This window comes from Bos mutus, chromosome 8, assembly GCF_027580195.1.
Source record: "Bos mutus isolate GX-2022 chromosome 8, NWIPB_WYAK_1.1, whole genome shotgun sequence".
NCBI lineage: Eukaryota > Metazoa > Chordata > Mammalia > Artiodactyla > Bovidae > Bos > Bos mutus.
This window is the reverse complement of record NC_091624.1, coordinates 30,515,303-30,523,807: the sequence shown is the minus strand read 5'-3', so window position 1 is coordinate 30,523,807 and position 8,505 is coordinate 30,515,303. Positions and strand designations below refer to the sequence as shown.

The window sequence follows — 8,505 nt, the reverse complement described above, 5'->3', positions numbered from 1 at the left end:
ATAAATCCTTGAATCTTTTCATATCAGGAGCTTCCTATGTTTTTCAAATCACTGTTTTCTTATATGGTAGAGGTACGTCTGTTTCTAGAGTTTTCAGGCCCTCAGGTATAAATACCCAATATAGAATGAAAACATTGGTTAGATATCCGTGCAATTCTTTATCCCTTAGTTCTAAAAAGAAATCCTACAAACTGTATCTTGCTCCAAAGTTGAGTATGGTTTTCTCAGTTCCCCAAGCAGGGATGGTCTTGGGCACCTCTGCTGCTCCCCTACTCTGTCCCTCTTCTTCCCTCAGGTATTGTCTCTTCTTGTCCCTATGCACGCAGTGCCCTCAGATTGTTCTCTGGGTTCCTGCCAGTCTCTCACTAAATGTCTTACTACATCCCCTCAAAGTTCAAATGTTCTCAATTTTTTTGTCCTCAGATGTGTTCTAAGAAAGCAACTGAATGCCCTCCCTTCCAGTAATTGTCCTAAGCCTTGTTAATGGAGGTGTTTGGGGGCAGGAGGACATTTCATACGCTGTCTGAATCACAGAGCTTGCAGGTAAGGCCAGTCCCCTGTGGGGTGGGGTGTGAGGAAAGAGGCAGAGGAAGGGGAAAAGATTTCTGTGGAAACCCCTGACTGCTGAGAGGAGTTGTCTCCATGCCTCGACTTGGCCCTTCTCACCTGTAGACTGCTTGCTTCCATGGAAAGGGTTTAGTCAGAGCAAGAAATTCCATGGAGAGTGGGAATCACAGTAAGGACTGAAGAGAGTTGAAGCATGGCCCCTCTGGTGAGTTTTTCTCTCCTTGTGGACTTGCCCCATCCTTCTCCTCCACAGAACATTCTTCTCTGTGACTTTACTGTCCTGGAGGGACGTGACCTGGGCTGGTGCTTGGACATTATGACTCCTACACCCCTTCTCTGGCCATCTTCTGCATTCTGTCACTTACTGTTCTTTGCCTGCTAAGTTGCTTCAGTCATGTCCAACTCTGTGCGGCCCTATGGACTGGAGCCTGCCAGGCTTCTCTGTCCATGTGATGCTTCAGACAAGAATACTGGAGTGAGTTACCATACCCTCCTCCAGGGGATCTTCCCAACCCAGGACTGAACCCACGTCTCCTTTGTCTCCTGCATTGCAGGTGGATTCTTTACCACTGAGCCACCGGCGAAGCCCCCAAGATGGCTAGCATTCATCAGTTTCTTCCTTCCATGTATGTAGAACCTATCTCCCTGTTGAGAGATGGAGTCTATCCTTCTGCCCCCTTGAATCTGGGTGGGCTGGTGATGTGTAAGAAATAGAATACTATGAAAATGATGCCTTGCAGCTTATACCCGAGTCTCTTGAAACACTAGCTCTGGGAGAAGCCAGCACCTGTGAAAGTCCAGCTACTTCAAGACCACCATGCTGTGAGGAAGCATAATCTAGCCATATGGAGAGATGCCGTGCCAGCCCCAAGCTACTCCAGACATCCCAGACCAGACACCACAGAGCTGCATGAAGAAGCCTTCAGATGAAGTTGGCCTTGGCTTTAGACTAGCTGCAGGATACTAGAGACCTCAAGTGAGAACCACCCAGCTGATCCTATCAACCTCCACAGCCATGAGCAGTAATAATAAATTATTGTTTTACTTTGCTAAGTTACGGGGTGGTTTGTTAAGCAGCACCAGATAACTGGAACAGTGAGTTAAAGGAGCAGTGAGTGCCAGGGGTGTGGCAGGATACCAACAGTAGGCTGCAGGGCAGCGCATGGAGTGAAAGATAAAGCTAATGTCTAGGCCTCAGAAAGGACACTCCGTTGATCAGGTGACAGGGAAGAGTGGACAATCACTTCAGAGCACTGATCTCTGTTGCTTTTTTCCTAGAGTCCTTCCACTCAAGAGTCAAGTTCTCAAGAGGGAAGGAGTCCTGTTTTCCTAGCATGAGTCAATGGCATCTTGAGCCAAAGGTAACAGGTGTCTTGACATCTTGACTGACAGTAAGACACCATAACTGCCTAATAGAGAAGGTAGTTCTTAAAAATTAAAAAAGGAAAAAAAAAAGAAAAAGGAAGTGATGTGAGGGGACCAGGATAAAGGGGAATGACCATTGGGAGGTCAAGACAAGTCCTGTTCACTTCACATGTAACTCTACTGTACTCACCCCCCAGTTCACTTTGCTATCTCCTAGTTCTCCAGTTATCAATTCTGAATCCCAGGACAAGAATCTGATTTACTTAGTTCATTTTTTCAAGTCTGGCAGCTAGGGGCCTGGATTGTCAAATGGTCAACTCCCCATCCTGTGGTCCCCAAAGCTGTAGCAAGATGGGAGGGCTCAATCATATGTTACAAAAACCTCACTGTGCCTCCTGGGGAAGGGGGCATGGGAGGAGCCATTACCTGCAGAAGAGGGTGTGCCTGGGCCAGAATTCCATACTGACCACATAGGCGGAGTTTATGATAATGGACTCTAGGTTGAAGTCCCAGCCTTACCACTGGCAAGACTCTACAGAAGCTTCTCAAACTGTGATGACCAATTGTCTTCTCTGTGATCACAATATGTACCCAGAGGCTTTTTGGGAGGAGCATATATCAGCATACTGCATGCCTCTGGTCAGTACCCCTCACCCTTGCCCTTTTAATGCACAGTGATTTCTAGCAGCTAGCCCCTGCATCTCTTTGTTGTTGTTTAATCATTAAGTTGGTTCTGACTCTTTGCAACTCCATGGACTGTAGCCTACCAGGCTCCTCTGTCCATGGGATTTCCCAGGCAAGAATACTGGAGTGGGTTGCCATTTCCTTCTCCAAGGGATCTTTCAGACTCGGATTGAACCCATGTCTCCTGCATTGGCAGGTAGATTCTTTACTGCTGAGCTACCAGGAAAGCCCCTGCATCTCTTTACTGAAGGGCTTTCTTTGTGTCCTTGGGTGAGATCTACTGAAGGCAGAAGTGCAAGGAATTCATAACTTCTCCCCTCCCCCAGCAACACCCATCCAACGCTGTAGGAATTTGGTGTATAAGTACCCTTGCCCATTGGGTGGAATGCTTTAGAGACACAGGTGTCCCTGCATCATTTCCTAGAATATGATGATGGACTCTAAGAAATTCCATGGTAATTTCCAGAATTCTTCCAAGGGATCAAGCTCCAGTTGTTTACAGTGGTAGCTTGCTGGATGATGCATCTGTAATTAGGGGCTTATCCTACCCCATCTCACTTCCCCACTCCCACAGGTGTTTTCTAGCATCCTATATGGAATCAACTACTTACATGCAATTCTTGTCTAAGGGTCTGCTTCTGGGAGAACTCAAACTAAGAGAGAAAGAGGAAGGTTCCCTAGTCTATGACAAGAATGCTCTCAGCTTCCGATATTTGTCCTGTCCTGGTTCCTGAACTCCGTGGGGACAGTCCTTAGAGCACCTGGACTGCAACCCTGGGCCCCGTGGTCCTCCAAGCAGTGCCCTCTTCTGTTTCTCACTGAGACCTCTGCAATCTTGGCATTAATAACACTCTTTGAGTCCTCCTTCCCAGCTCTGTGTTCTTAGGAGATGGGCTATGGTCCACTAAGATGCTTCTCAACCTGACTTTCAGAGGAGGGAATAGACCCCTGAGGGTTATGAGACTTTGGAAGGGGCTATCATATTAAGAAAAGGTGGCAAGAATACACAGAAGAACTGTACAAAAAATATCTTCACAACCAAGATAATCACGATGGTGTAATCACTCACTTAGAGCCAGACATCCTGGAATGTGAAGTCAAGTGGGCCTGAGAAAACATCACTATGAACAAAGCTAGTGGAGGTGATGGAATTCCAGTTGAGCTATTTCAAATCCTGAAAGAAGATGCTGTGAAAGTGCTGCACTCAATATGCCAGCAAATTTGGAAAACACAGCAGTGGCCACAGGACTGGAAAAGGTCAGTTTTCATTCCAATCCCAAAGAAAGGCAATGCCAAGGAATGCTCAAACTACCGCACAATTGCACTCATCTCACACGCTAGTAAAGTAATGCTCAAAATTCTCCAAGCCAGGCTTCAGCAATATGTGAACCATGAACTTCTAGATGTTCAAGCTGGTTTTAGAAAAGGCAGAGGAACCAGAGATCAAATTGCCAACATCCGCTGGATCATGGAAAAAGCAAGAGAGTTTCAGAAAAACATCTATTTCTGCTTTATTGACTATGCCAAAGCCTTTGAGTGTGTGCATCACAATAAACTGTGGAAAATTCTGAAGGACATGGGAATACCAGACCACCTGACCTGCCTCTTGAGAAACCTATATGCAGGTCAGGAAGCAACAGTTAGAACTGGACATGGAACAACAGACTGGTTCCAAATAGGAAAAGGAGTACGTCAAGGCTGTATATTGTCACTGTGCTTATTTAACTTATATGCAGAGTACATCATGAGAAACGCTGGGCTGGATGTAGCACAAGCTGGAATCGAGATTGCCAGGAGAAACATTAATAACCTCAGATATGCAGATGACACCACCCTTATGGCAGAAAGTGAAGAGGAACTAAAAAGCCTCTTAATGAAAGTGAAAGAGGAGAGTAAAAATGTTGGCTTAAAGCAGAACATTAAGAAAAGTAAGATCACGGCATCCAGTCCCATCACTTCATGGGAAATAGATGGGGAAACAGTGGAAACAGTGTCAGACTTTATTTTTTTGGGCTTCAAAATCACTGCAGATGGTGACTGCAGCCATGAAATTAAAAGACGCTTACTCCTTGGAAGGAAAGTTATGACCAACCTAGATAGCATATTGAAAAGCAGAGACATTACTCTGCCAACAAAGGTCCATCTAGTCAAGGCTATGATTTCTCCAGTGGTCACGTATGGATGTGAGAGTTGGACTGTGAAGAAAGCTGAGCGCTGAAGCATTGATGCTTTTGAACTGTGGTGTTGGAGAAGACTCTTGAGAGTCCCTTGGACTGCAAGGAGATCCAACTAGTCCATTCTAAAGGAGATCAGCCCTGGGTGTTCATTGGAAGGACTGATGCTAAAGCTGAAACTCCAATACTTTGGCCACCTCATGCAAAGAGTTGACTCATTGGAAAAGATTTTGATGCTGGGAGGGATTGGGGGCAGGAGGAGAAGGGGACAACAGAGGATGAGATGGCTGGATGGCATCACCGACTCAATGAACATGAGTTTGAGTAAACTCCGAAGTTGGTGATGGACAGGGTGGCCTGGCGTACTGCAATTCATTGGGTCTCAAAGAGTCGGACATGACTGAGCGACTGAACTGAACTGAATCATAGCACAAAACTCATCACATTGTTCCCTCTCCGTTTAATGTGAATTCTGCATTTAACACAAATAAATGTGGTTTAAAAATATGCTTGTCTTAATGTACACTTCAATATTTTTAATTGCTTATGATCGGATAAAATTGATAGCTCAATAAGATGGTCCCTGCTTATTCTTGGAATTGATTTTCTGGTAGTTCTCCAGGTTCTTACTTTGACCTATTGGAGAAGCCTGGATCATAGGGTGACTTGGGACCTAGGTCTTTCCTAGGCTATTTACTACCCCAGAGGAGGGCCAGGCAGGAGCCAACCCAAGGAACAGTGGGGTTTCTTAGCTCCAGTCTGGCCCCACCCAGAGGGAGCTGAGCCAAGTGGTTTGCTTCTTAGGCGCTGGTGTGTGGACATAACTGACTGCTCCCAAGTCTCACACTCAGTTCTTTTCTCCAAGGCAGACTTTTAAAGCCTAAGAAGTGACAAAGGTCTTAGTATTTCCTCTCTCTAGTATCTCCTGTCTCTTGGAACCACTCTCCTTTTCGGAAGACGACTGGGAGAGGGGAGGGACAAAAGGAAGAATTTGGTTTCCTTGGTGATCCAAAGGATGCTCTCAGCGCATCTGCCTTCCTTAAAGATCTTATTAACATCCCTGCCATGTGCTATGAGAGATTTAACCCGCTGCTGCTCTTCTTTAAAGATGAAATAAAACTCCTTTGCTTTCACTTTCTGAAAGCAGAATGCCACGAAAATTTAGTATTTGTTGAAAAAGATATTAATAAGTTCATGACCTCTTGTCGATGCCTGGGTGGCTGGACGGAAGCGGTTAGAAGGAAGTGGGCAGCCCACCTCAATATGTCTTGGTGAGGAGTCATGAGGTGGGGGCTTAATCAGCTCTGGGGGCCCAAGAATGTATCCTATTTAAAAATGCATGCAGACAACATGTTTAACTTTTACTTTTTAAAACTGATTCAAGAAGCTAATGAGATTTTTAAAAAATTATTTTATTGAAGTCTAGTTGACTTACAATATTGTCTTAATTTCTACTGCTCAGCAAAGTGATTCAGTTATATAGTCTTTTATATATTATATAATCTTATATATCGTATATAGCTTATGTCTTATATAATCTTATATATAGATAGATTCTTTTTCACATTCTTTTTCATTATGGTTCAAAATATGACAAATAAGCTTATCTACAAAATAGAAACAGGCTCACAGACATAGAAAACAGGGATTGTGGGATTTGATTTCATGTTATCTGGTAAAGCCAATGTCGGAGTCCTCTTTTTTACAATTTGCACCCAAAATTTTATTCAAAAATAATGTGCTATGGAGAAACAAAGGATAAAGTGGGGAGAAGGTGGAGTTGATGAGCAAATTAAATGGCCTTTATGCCTTTTGCAAGCTGGCTAATTTACAGTTGAAACTTCACAACAGGCTCATTCTTCTTAACAACATCTGCATTTTATAATGCGCTCTGTGACAGCGGTTCTGCCATTATCTGCTGTGCATTTTATAATATGTGCTGCACTGAGCGCCCAAGGCATGGTCAGGGAAGGCCTTCTTTCCACGGTGCGGTGATTAGATTTATGGCCGGGTCTCCATCTGAAGAGAGATTAGCAGGACTAAGGCTGTTTAGTTTGGCAAAGGCGAGAGGAGCAGGGGATGTGATAGGTACATTATAGAAAATGATAAATGAAGAAAGGGAAGACTTTGGGGGCCCCTCATTTGCCATTACAAAGACACTTAACACACTCTGGTCTCCACCCTGAGCATGTCATTAACCCGGGTGGTTTGAGGTTTTGGAAGGAGCATAGGCAGGCAGAGAGATCGCCTCAGGGAAAGGCGCTGTACTGATGGGAAATGTCTGGGCCGATATATTTATATGAAATAGCACCTATGGTTACATTAGCAAGGATCAGTTTACCGGGGCCATCCATCCTACTTGAGGGCATGGTGACAAGGCTGGCTGTGCTTCTTGCTTCCCCAGGGAGGGGCCCCAGACGACTTGGCACCAGTCCCCTCCACAGGGCGTCTGGGTTTCCAGCAGCCTTTTCTCTGTAGGAGACGGAGGGGGAATCCAAGCACTGAATGGATGCAGGAATCTGGGGGGCTGTGGGATGCTGCCAGTCCTTAGGAATTTAGTAAGGGCTACTATCAACGTGGGCGACTGAGACTGCTGGCCAAGTGGGAGAGACCTGAAAACTGCTGTCTTTTATAACTCACCTGGGACTTCCTATATCTCTGGCTCCACAGGGAACCGGATCCTTTAATCTCTGCAAGCCAGCTGACTCCTGAGCAGTACCTTGGATGGCAGTTTTAGCAGTGGGTAGCAGTGACAGGGTCTTGGGGCACGTTCCTAGCTTCTTCACTGACTCCTTTCGTCATCCTCAATTTCCTGGTTGAAGACTGCTGTCCTAACCCTAGGCTCCCAGAGGCTGGGGGTGGGAATGGTGGAGGGTCAGTCTGTTAATGTCTGACTAGCTCTTTGAAGTCTGCTCTGTGTAAGCAAACCCCCTCGGGGCCCTCATGCTGTAAACAATTCCAAACTGACCACCGCTGGTGAGTGAATTCTTCACCTTCCACCCTTCCCCTCCCAACAGCTCCCGGAGCAGCTAAAACCTCCTTTGCAAAACTGACTTTCCATGACTTCCCCTTCCTTTCTCTCTCTGTCCCTCCCTACTTCTTTCCCTTCCTGCTTCTTTTTTCTTTGCTCTCATTCTCTTTTGTTTGTTGCATATTTGGTTCCCTATATTGTGTAGGAATCTTGATTCAGAGCTTCCTCTTGGATGTGTATGGAAACATGTACTGAGGCAACCAGTTTGGCTGGTGGGTCTTTCTTTCTCTGAAATGGAAATGCAATGGAGTCCAAATCTGAACGGTGGTCTGGGGCAGTGGAAAGAATAGTAGGAGGAAAGCATTTTGACTTCTTTGTTTGTTTCTTAGTTCTGTGGCTTTGAGCAAGTGGTCTGAACTCTGGGTTATTGTCTTCAGCAGGAGGCAAATACCCATGTCCTACCTGAGATAGACAACCACACACACACATACACACACCACCACCACCACCACCGCCTGCCCCCCCCCCACCCACCCACACACACACAGCCACCCAGAGCCACCTTTACTGGAGATGCTGAAAGGGACATATGTGGGAAATTTGGATGGTCAGTGGAGGGGCTGATGGACCCCACCAAAGAGCAGATAAGACAGAACATCTAGACAGCAGGCCATTGCTAGGAGTTAAATGGCTTGGGAAGTATTATTTTACTATTTGACCCAGATGTGTTATTTATACTGGTTG

General features: G+C 45.5%; 1 long non-coding RNA gene across 1 annotated transcript; it reads left to right on the top strand.

Annotated features, from left to right (window-relative positions):
* Positions 1-427: 427 nt before the first annotated feature.
* On the top strand, positions 428-1,646 carry LOC138988960 (uncharacterized). The gene is made up of 4 exons (XR_011465227.1): positions 428-543; positions 673-772; positions 1,122-1,193; positions 1,336-1,646. It is a non-coding gene; the product is annotated as an uncharacterized lncRNA (long non-coding RNA).
* Positions 1,647-8,505: the final 6,859 nt, after the last annotated feature.